The 9,608-nt window shown below is 53.0% G+C and overlaps 1 long non-coding RNA gene across 1 annotated transcript in view; it reads left to right on the top strand.

Annotated features, from left to right (window-relative positions):
* Positions 1–6,175: 6,175 nt before the first annotated feature.
* The window catches only part of LOC104862706, a 9,299-nt gene continuing 5,866 nt past the window's right edge, over positions 6,176–9,608 (top strand). Inside the window, exon 1 of the long non-coding RNA XR_780411.1 lies at positions 6,176–6,329. This is a non-coding gene — a long non-coding RNA (uncharacterized LOC104862706). The remainder of the gene's footprint in view (positions 6,330–9,608) is intronic.

Below are 9,608 nucleotides of genomic sequence, written 5' to 3'. Positions count from 1 at the left end.
AAGGAAATTAATATTAGAAAACAGCCACAGAAAAGAATGAACATGAAAAAGAAAAAATAATGAAAATAGAGAGCAAAATACAGGAAATAAAAGAATAAGGAAAAAAAGTTGAAAGAGGAAAAGAAAAAGAGAAAAGAAAGTGAGAGTAGGAAAAAGAGACAATTCCCCAAAAACTGTTTAAAGAAAGAAATAATAAAAAATTTTAAAATTGAGTCAAAAATTTCTCTGTGTTTTTGAATAGGTGGTTTCTGTTCAGGATCTGCAGTCTTGAAATCCAGCCAGTCATGATTTTCTCTGCCTAGCTTTAGGTCCCTCCCTGCACCAGAGACTGCTTTGTCCAAAGCTGAGGTATGTTTCTGCTTGTGTTGGTCAATGGGAAAAACAATCAGCCCTCAGGTCTCTGCTGGTTGTAGGCCACGGGACCGGGGTTTAAGCACACTGTTGGACTTAATGTCACCTCTTGCCAGGCCTGGCTTCTCCCTAAGGAGGGCAAGGCTTGTGTCCTTCCCAGCCTCTCTGTGGCTGTCTCCCATGGTTGTCTCACCCAGTCACCTTGGGATGGTTGCACTGGAATCCTGGAAGCTGCTGGTCCCTATTTTCTCCCTGAGTCTGCCAGCCCTCCAGGCTTACCTTCTGTTATGGTTTGGGTCTAGATGCCCCCCCAAAGCCTCATGAGGTCAGAGGTGGCTGACTCTGGAGTGTGTGATGCTGGGTTTAAGAGCATGTGTCATTACTAAACCACCACACCTGAGTGAGTGGTTTGGCACCACCCTAATCCCAGGAGTCTGGATGGGATAAAAGGGGCAGAAAGACATGGTGAAGGTTCTCTTTTTGCCTTTGCTGCCTTGTGAGTGCCATGTTGTTCCTGTCTGTTTGCCATCCCTGCCTTGGAGGTGGCCGACTATGTACTGAATCCTCTGTGAGCTGTGAGCCAAATAAACCCCTTCCCCTTTAATTTTGGGTGTTGGGTATTTTGTCTCAGCAACAAGAGAAAAGTAAGGAACACACCTTCTCTCCCTGGGTGTTGTTCTTGTTCAGGGTCGGTTCTTTTGATTGGTCTGCTCCTCAGCTGTTCTATGCCAAAGGGAAGCAAAACATAGAGCTGGTTTGGAGCTGGGGGCTGGTGCACTGCTAATGGTGGCCTGGTGCTGTGTGCCGTCTCATAGTTCTGAAGGCTACAAGTCCACGACTGAAGACCCACAGTGAGAAGGGCTTTTTAGCTTCATTACACCATGGAGGAAGCGACCTCTTGGTGGTGGCTGTGCTCTGCTCCCAAGATAGCAGGATTATCCTGTCCGGAGGGAGGAGCCCTCACTACCATATCACCTCTTAAAGGGCCCGCCTCTTACTACCATCACGGGGGCGGTTAAATTTCAGCACTCATCTTGGAAGAGGCCCTGGGACCAGAGCAGAGGGAATTCTATGAGTCAGCTCTGAAGGCCTTTGTGGAATTCAGCGAGAATCTTAGAAAATCTCCCAAAAGTAAGACACAGTTTCAAACTAATGTCACCCCAGATACCTTAACTTATAAATGACTTTGAGGTATATAATTGAAAAAGAGTGAGCTGCAAAGATCTGAAGTGTATACTTTGATTACTTTTAATAAATGTATACACAGGCAAAACCATTGCTGCAATAAAAATAAAGCAGAATAGGTCAAATAAATCAAAATCCCCAAAGTTTCTTTGTGTCCTTTGTCATTTCTTCCTCCCACTTAACAGCTTTCAGCCTTGGGCCTCCAATCCTGGGCAACTGTTGAGCTGCTTTTTAGACATCAGTTTGCATTTACCAGAATTTTGTATCCACGGGGTCACACCAGATGCCTTTTTTGCCCGTAGTTACTTTGGAGCTCACGCAAATGGACTCTCCTATTAGCGCTTCGTTCCTTTTCCTTGATGATGGCTATGATTCGGTGGTGTAGATGTGCTGCGATTTTGCATCCATACGTGCCTACGGATGTTTAGGTTTTTTCTAATTTTTGACTATTACAAATAGAACTGGTATAAATAGTGCTGGGCGATTTATATCAATTTAGTTGGTAATTCAGAAATACAAGGATTCCATCATGAGAGTAATAAGATTTCGCATGGAAGAGTGCCCCGTTTTCTAGAGACGTGCTGGGGAAATGCCCACAGACGGGAGTCAGTACCAGGCACCCCGGTCTGTGCCGTGACTCTCCCAGTCTGTCTCACTCCCAAGTTACTTTCCATGATTAGAGGACAGGATCTAAATAGCGCTGACGCTACCTTTCCCTGGGGTCTTCTGTGTGCCAGGACTGTGAGGTCCTAAGTCTCCATAGCCACCTTTCAGGCGGGGTTGTGGGACGCGTTCACATGGGAACCAGTGGGATCCGAGCTCAGGTCCACAGGACTGGGGCGGAGCTCCGCCTCTCCGCGTGCAGGGCAAGCGGTGTCCGCTGTTGCTGACTTCACAGCCTGGGCTCACCCACTGTGGTCAGTGGAGGTGGCCCGGGGGTGAGGTGCCACAGCCGAGAGGGGAATTCCGCACGGAGCTGCGGCCTTACCACAGCGTCCTCCCTACTGTTGCTGCCGGCCAGGGCCAAACACGAGGAGAGAGCGCAGGCCCCGAGGAGCGGATACAGACCAGGAGCACCCAGCTAGGTGGGAAGACTCCACCCAAAGAGCCAGCCCTGTGCGCCGTGGTAACAGGGATGGTGGTATTACCAAAACCTGGTGCGCAGCGTAATTTCAAAATTAAGCCAGAAGCTAAGGACACGGATGAAACGTTTTCACACATGGCAACCCTGTGTCTACCTGTAACGTGGCAGTGACCCGGGTAAGGTCCCGGCTCAGCTTCCCCCTGGCTGGGTGGGCTCTTGCTTCCTTCCAGAGCAACACCTGGTCCCTCTGTCCGTCCTGCGTCCGTTCGCCACTAGGTGGAGCGCGTCCCTCAGATTCCCCGGGGCTCTGCCATTGTCACTCTCCCTGGAAAGTATTTTGAGTTTTGATCCCATTTGGAGGGGATTCCACTCAGATGTTAGCAAGAATCAGTTCCCTGATTTGCTATAAACTTCACATTTTTGGGTTTCTCCATTTTAAACTATTTCCGTATACTGCACTTAGATTCTTAAAAACATTTAGACTTAATTGGACTTTTGAGATGTTCTGGCCTGTGTTCGCTACTTGGAAGATTTCCAACGCCCTGACTTCCTGGTGCGTGTTTCTACAAATGTAAAGATTGCCCAAAGTCCCTTTCTGGTGAGCTGTTCGGTCCTGAATCAGCCAGAACCAGGAGACGGTGGAGGTGGAGGTGGCTCCTTCCACCCAGTGCGTTTGAGATTTCTGTTCTCTGCCCGTGTGCCCCGGCACTCAGCACAGAGCACAGCGGTCATGCCCAGCAATGCCCTGCCATGAGATGCTCCTCACTGGGCATTTTGCAAACACTTCCTTCTTAGTGATGATCTTTTTGGTAGCAGGAAGGATTCTCTCCCTTTTAGATTAGTAGTGTGGGGCTCTCTGTCCAGAGGAAGCAGGCGAGGGTGTAATTAACTGTATGGGTTCCCACCTGCACCCCAACACACACAAGATTCCAAGCACATGCTAGCGCTGGAGGATGTGCTTGACTGGAGGAGCCCTGCAGTTTGGCCTGGGTCTGGCTTGCTCAAATCCGGTATTTTGCCACTGGGCCAAGGGACACTCATCCCCCTGAGGTAGTGGAGTTGGCTAACAAGGTCCAAGCAGAGCTCTGACATTCTCAGCATTTAGATGGAACCTTGCAGAGCTGCATCCTGCCTACCTCTGGAGCCAGGGCAGCGAGCATGTACGCCTGGAAGGGTCCAGTGGTCTCAGCCAGCCTGGCTTCACTGGCATTTGTCTTCGCGCAGAGAGGCAAGGCAAGGACAGCTGGCAATGCTGGGATGGAGGGAGCCTGGAAATGCAAACGCCTCCTGGAGCCCGGAGTCCACAGTGAGTGAATGTGTGGAAATAGCGGCTTTCACAAGGAACATTTCTCTAACTGCAAAGGAAATTAGGCAAGCAGTTTATTTAGGAGAAGCAGAAGCAAGAGGAAAGTGATTTGCCTTTTTTTCCTCTTTTTCTCCTGAGAGGAGGATGATCCTGCAAGAACTGACCAGCAGGGCGGAGGAGTCCTTCCCTATTTGCTGGAAATCCCACCCTCCCGGTACTGCTCATCACGGTTTCTGTTTTGCAGGTTGCTGACTGGTGGAAGGGGACTGGAGGTCAGAGGAGCCCTCTGGGCACAGAGTCTCAGGGAGGGAGGTGGGTGGAAGTCGGAGCCCTCCTGGGGGCTCCTCACATGGAGAGCACCTTGAAGGGACCAGCGGAACCCATGCATTGTACAAAGCACACGTCCTTAGGCAAATGCCATTACCGAGGGGGAAGTGAAAGTTGTGCCAGCTTTGAATGTTGAAGGCAACCTTGAGGACTGAGTGCCCAGGACAGGCTTTGCTGGGAAATGTGTCAGGAGGGCCTGGTGTACTCGGGGAGGGCATTTACGTTGGACGGGCATCTTCCCACACCGTGGGTCAGGCACTGTGCCAGAAATGGGGGACCCCAGGAGTGAGGCAGGCACCCACCAGAACCGCATGGAGCCCTGCCCAGTGGAGGTCACTGTAGCAGTGGACAGGCCCCTTGTTGGTGCAGTCCAGTGTGGCAGCCACAGCCACATCCAGCCTGTTGAATGCTTAGAACCCTTGTGACTTTGGGACTGAGAATTTCATTCTATTCCATTGCAGTTCATCTGAATTGAATGGCCAACCATGCCTAGTGGCTATCTTGCAGCACTGTTCTACCTAGGCCCCCTGTGTGTGTGACAAATGCGCCGTGTGGTGGGTTCTGGCATGTGAGTATTACGGGTGTGGAATGAAAGAACACGCAGCTTCTCCAGTGGAAGAATTAAGAAGCAGGATTTCGGCTCACGGGGCTAGGAGTCTGCACTGCCTGTTGGACCTTGGCTGGGTGTGTGAGAAGTGTAGCTCCCCTCCGGTGAGAGCTGTGGCTCACTGAGACGCCTGTCCCTAAGGTGTGAGGACAGAGACCCCTTTGTCATGAGACTGTGGTCAGAAGTACTGTTGCAGTATTGCTTTTTCCTAAATAGCTGACCCGTGCAAACATTCCATGACTTGCCATTCGAGTGCCCAGGGAGGAATGTTCCCCTGAGTCAGGCAGTGGGAAAGCAAGTGGATTCCTAGGTCCAGAGCCTTGGTCAGGCAGGCCTGGCAGTGAAGTCCACCTTGGAAAAGCTGGAGGAGCCTGGCATATGGAGATCAGTAGTTTCTCACTGTCTTGCCTGTCAGAGAGGAATTAAAGCCTCCCATTTATCATGGCTTGGTCTGCAGCCACTATATGCATTAGGGAGTGTTCAGATCAACAGAAAACCAGACTTTAGGATGTACAGCAGGAGGATTAAAATTATCCATAAACTTTTAATAGTGAACCTACTATGTGCTGAGTTAAGCATTATTCCTTCTAGGGTACACAGTGGAATGCCGTAAGGCTTTAAGCTTTCTAAAAAGTTGAAATGTATTTTATTTTTAATCGACACATAATGGTCATACATACAGAAGGGGCACGGGGTGCTATCTCAGTATACATGTATAATGTGTAACAACCACATCTGGGTAGTGGCAAACCACCATCGGGTACACTTGTCATCTCTGTGTTGGGAACATTCCAACTCTCTCACTGGCTACCCTGAAGTCTCTTCGCTTGGAGCTTTCTCAACTTGCTTGTCACAATGTGGAGATTTCCACGAGCACACAAGAGTTACTTCTGTGCTAAGGCTTTCATGTGATGTGAAGTAGACAGGGCCTCTGAGTAAATCCTTCTTGAATTTGAGAGCCTCAGTTACCCAGGTAGATGAACTGGGCACCTTGAGCTGTGCTGGACAGCTGGCTAAGACGCTGAGAATAATCCCTGCCTACCAATAGGTGCTGGGTAGCCAAATAGGTTTTCTCTGCTGTTTTGCCACCCCAAATATCGTTCCTTCTCTGTTAGATTCCACCAGCTCTCCTCACACTCTCCTCTTTCCGTCACCACAGGAGACACACAGCAGGAGTCAGGGCAGGTTTCTTCACACTCTCTACATGTCATCATAGGAGGGCATCGCCAACTTTCTTTGTCATGTTTCTCTCTCCCAGCACTGACCTCCCCCTCCCCCTGCAACTCTCTTTCTGGCAGTGGTGTGAGCAGCTTTTATGTGGACCAGATGGAACAGTTTTGAGGATTGTGCTTTGCTGGCTTTGGGGAGACACCGTGTCCCTTGTGAGCCTGAGGGTTGCATATTTGCAGTGAGAGCTGGCGAGAACAGACACCTGGCATGAAACAACTCAACACAGCAGCTCAGCACAGGTACCGGTTTTCCTTCCTTCTTGTTCAGGTCTGCAAATGCAGCTGTTAGGGGTAGGGTCCCAAAGCCTCATGTGCTGAAGGCTTGGCTGGAGGGATCTGAGGGGCTGAATGGATCCCGGGGACTCTGGCTTCAAGGGGGTGAATCTGTTCACAAGTTCACAGCTCAGTACAGCCTGAAGGGCCATCCGTACCCAGCCCGGCCTTGGCTCTTCATGCTCTCTGCTGGCTGCTGCTGTGAGGCCACAGCTGTCCTCCCTATTCCTCCTGCCTGGGAACCAGCTGATCATGAATCAGAGCCCAAGAAACCTCTCCTCCTTGAGGTTGCATGTGTCAGGTATCTTTTCCCAGCAGAGAAACCTGATGAGCACAATGTCTAGTACTGTTTTTTACCAAAGCCTGGAATCTATGTGGTCAGCCCAGTTGCTAGGGCCTACATCACCTCACTCTGTTCTGAATGGTTCAGGCCCTGGCTCAGGTGCTCAAGGGAGGTGTCAAGCCGAGACACAGACCGAGGAAGCAGACAGCCCTGCGCCTGTTCCCTGCTGGGAACAATGCACCTCGGGCCCTACCTTCGCTGTGAGCAGCAGACGAGTGGGTACCCACGCCTGCCAGCTTCACTTCATGGAAGACAAAGTCCCAGAAGCCAGGGGAGTCCTCAGCTGGCCCCAGGAGGAGCAGGGCCAGGGCTCCTGCTCACGGCCACACTGGCCACCCTCCTGAGACGCCACATGTTGTCCTCCTGTGACTGGGCGAGATCTGGCTGGGTGCAGGCTCTGCCTTGGGACTCTGTTCTCCAATGTGAACACAGCAAATGGGGTGCCAGGGGCTTTCTGGTCTAAACACATTTGTGGGACCCACTGTGTTCTCCCCAGAGCTCTTAGCCGCTCAGAGCCGCTGAGCATCTCCGTCTCCACCTCGAGGGGCAAATTTGTGCTGCTCTCCCTGTGCCCTTTGGCCCCCATTCCTCTTTCGGCACTGTGCATAGTGGGACTTGGGAAGTGTGGCTTAGGGTGACTCCCTGTGACCTCTGCTTCCCTGGCTCGGTTTCACTACCTGAAATTAGTGTCACACCCTCTGCCCCCTTCCTCCAGAGAACTGTACCGTCCACGCTGCCCATGCTGCCCCGTGGCCCAGCACAGGACTGGTGCATCCTTGGCTTCCCCTGTCCCTTGGTGAGCAGGGTGCCAGCTTCCTCCTCTGCTCTGAAAGCACCCCTGCCACCGGCGCCTCCCCACCCAGCCTCACCCTGCCAGCCTGCCTTTCACCCGCACATGGCCCCGTGTCACTTCCAAGCCTCTGGCCAGTTCAGGTTGTCCCCTTGGTCTGACATTTGCTCGCCACCTTTCTTGGACAAAGTGCTTCCTTTCAGATCAAGGACATCTTTACAAATTTCCTGCTTGCTGAGTCCATCTATTTCTGATAGAGTAAGGGTGGATGCATCCAGTTCTGCTTGTGGATCAACTCGTTTTGTCTTATGTGTTTTGCAGCCTGACTGTTAGGTGCATACATGTTAGAGGTTGTGTTTTCTCGGAGCGTGGACCCTTTCTTCATTAGGCCACGCCCTTGATTATCCCACAACTCTCCTCACCCTGAGGCTCTGTCTGAACGGAAAGTCAGCACTCCGCTTTCCTTTGCTATTCGGACTGCTAATCCCTGTAGGCTCTGTATGTAGACGGAGCAGCTTGCAAGTGATCCACAGGCCATTCTCCTTCGGATCCACTCCCATGGGGTCCATCTTCTGATCCGAGTGTGTGAGCCGCTGGCACTTTGTGCTGTGGATTCAGGGTCCCGCTGCCGAGTGCGCATCACGAGCAGCTCAGCTGGGGCCCCTCACTGGTGTGGTAGTTGTTGGGCTCCCCTTGGCTGCTCGCGGCAGAGCAGACGTCCTCCCCAGCCTCTGTCCCTGGCCTGACCAGTGCGGTGGGCAGAACCGACCCCTGGATCCAGAGCAAGGATGCAGACACGGTGACGGGGAAAATACAAAGAAGGCAAAGAAGCAGCTCCCAGAGGCCACGGCCAATGCTTGCTTCCTCCTTCCTCCTCCTACCTTTCCTCCTCTCCTTCCTTTTGTCCTCTTCCTTCTGTCCTCCTCCTTTCCTTCTCCTCTCCTCCTTCCTTTCCTTCCCTCCTCCTCTTCCTCCTTCTTGTACCAGGATTGAATCCAGGGCTTCCTGCACCCTAGGCCAGTTCTCTTCCCCAGCTCCCACCAGGCCCCAGCGGTTCCCTGAAGAATGCCCTCCCACCCCCAACTCCTGCAGCAGCTGAGGTCCCAGCCCTCAGGGCTGCTCCTGCCTTCTCTCACACTGCAGCGTCACCCTGGACACCGCTGCCTGTCCCCAGGATGGGCCAGGAAAAGGGGCGGACCCCTCTAGGGAGCCCAGCTCCGCCCCAGGGCTCAGGCTCCGCCCCCGTCAGTGCTGGAGGTGCAGGGCAGCAGGCCTGCTTTGCTCCCTGCCTGACACAGCCATGGAGGGTCGCTGAAGGCAGTGAGTGTCCCAGGGTGGGGAGAGGGCCCTGAAAGGGGAATGCAATCAGGGCCCCAGACCGCAGGACCTGCTCACTGCACCCGGCCACCCCGTGCGTGCGGGCAGGGCTCAGGAGTAATGATAGAAGTGAGGGCCTTTGGCCCAGGTGAGGTGGTACCGACAGCGGAAGCCAGCAGGGAGCGGAAGGCCAGGGTGCGGAGCTGGGGTCCCACGGCAAGTCTGTGGGCAGAGGCCCTGGGTTCCCCTTGGCTGGCCAGGCAGCTCTCTCCTGGCGCAGGCCTGTGGCAGAGCAGGCTGAGCAGAGACCCAGGACTGAGTCACCGGGGAGACCAGGCGTCCGGACAGTTCACACACTGAGCACGGCAGCCGGATCTGAGAAGCCTCAGAAAGAAGTGAAATCCGAGTGCTGTGCTGGGATCCATGCAGCTAACTGCTGCACGTTTTGCTACCCAATTATCCCTGTTATGCAAATCTCCCTGGCCCCCCGAGGTTCCTGGCACATCTGCTGCCCTTCTGCTGGCTTGGTCTCCGGTCTCCAGGGCCCATCTGGGGTCCCCAGGCCCGGAGGAGCCGCAGCCGTCTGAGGACAGAGGTTGAGGGGTGTCAGCTCTGCTACAAGAGGGGCTGTGGGTGGGGCCCCACCGTCCTCCTGAGGAAACCTGGCCATGAGCAGCATTTTCAGAGCACCAGCTGAGGCCCCGGTGAAGTTAGAGGCCACCTCCCCCGGGTGACCTTCCCGCCACTTCACCACTCTTTTGTGTGTGATAGTGGGGATTTTTTTTTTTTTTTTTTT

This window comes from Fukomys damarensis, unplaced genomic scaffold (genome assembly GCF_012274545.1).
Source record: "Fukomys damarensis isolate Sample0158 unplaced genomic scaffold, DMR_v1.0_HiC HiC_scaffold_17, whole genome shotgun sequence".
NCBI classification, from domain to species: domain Eukaryota; kingdom Metazoa; phylum Chordata; class Mammalia; order Rodentia; family Bathyergidae; genus Fukomys; species Fukomys damarensis.
The sequence above is the reverse complement of the archived record's forward strand: the minus strand, read 5'-3'. Positions and strand labels throughout refer to the sequence as shown.